The sequence below is a fragment of the Tigriopus californicus genome, chromosome 5, assembly GCF_007210705.1.
Source record: "Tigriopus californicus strain San Diego chromosome 5, Tcal_SD_v2.1, whole genome shotgun sequence".
Classification (NCBI taxonomy): Eukaryota; Metazoa; Arthropoda; class Copepoda; order Harpacticoida; family Harpacticidae; genus Tigriopus; species Tigriopus californicus.
In genome coordinates, this window is record NC_081444.1 from 13,768,644 (window position 1) to 13,769,890 (window position 1,247).

Sequence of the window (1,247 nt, forward strand, 5' to 3'; positions counted from 1 at the left end):
AGTTTGCCAAATGCGGAATCGAGACTTGACAATGCTTTCACCAGTTTCACTCCATCATTAAGAAGAATGGGCAAATCGGTTTCCGAGTTGGTATTANGAAGATCCATAATTGTATGACCTTGTTTAAGAATGGTTTCCAGGATGTTTTCAAATGTGATGCCACTTTGATACAGAATCAAACTCATGGGAATTTGTCCCAAATGGATGATGACGAGATAGGAGGCTAGGGGCCAATATTTCAGATATGGGTTCGAGCAGACGGACTTGACAGTAAGGCCATCCATCTTCAGAGGAAATCCAAGGATAACGCAGAGTTTCATCAAACCAACCAGTGGACTTAAAGGATTTATTGAGCCCTTGGATTCTTTCCCAGAGTCCTCAAAGGTTGATTTGATTTGATTTTGCATTGGAATCGGAACTATTGTGGCCTTCATGTCCTTAAGAGCACTGCAACGTTGAGACAAAGTTGAACCAATCAGGGAACGTAGAGTTAAATTGGGATTTTATAAATGGCGTTTTAGCAAGGTTTTTGAAAACAGTGACAAGTCCAAATTTCTTGGCGTTTTAAAACCTGGAGCGATAAAACACGATTTAATGTTTTAAAACATTTGTCCTCCATTTTTTGCTAGTTAGCGGCAAAAAGGAAGAGCATCTCTTATTTTATAATTTTATCTGAAATCATGATTTCTTAATGTTTTGACACTTAAAAAAGTGAAAGGTTTAACCAAAAGCCTAATAATATCGACGCCACAACAATTATAGCTCATTTCTACGCACCCTGCATGTACTGAGAATGAAAATGGTTCTTACCTTCTTCACCGTAACCCCAAATGGAACTAAACTTCCTTTCGTAAGACTAAGTAATCATAAAGCAATCATTATTCAGCAATGAAATATTCATAGTGAATCAACTTAGACCTTTTGATTAGAATTAGATGTTACAGGTTAGAATAGATGCTTTTATGGAGGTTGCAAGTAAAACAATTATCGTCATGCAAAGTCTTAGACCTGCTCTAATCAAGAAAAGAAAGAAAGAGCCAAGTATATTTTAGGAAATGTGACATGGAGAGTGTTTGCAATACATGGGAGAGTTTTTCTTTGCAAATTTATATGTTATGCCACAATTAAAGCTCAAAACAAGCGAAACAGCTTATTCTTAAATTGCCAAATGGGTCGAGCACAACTAATGGAACGTTCAAACTGATGGAATTGCTTCTAATGATTAGTCCTGTTAAGGGGCTTTGTTT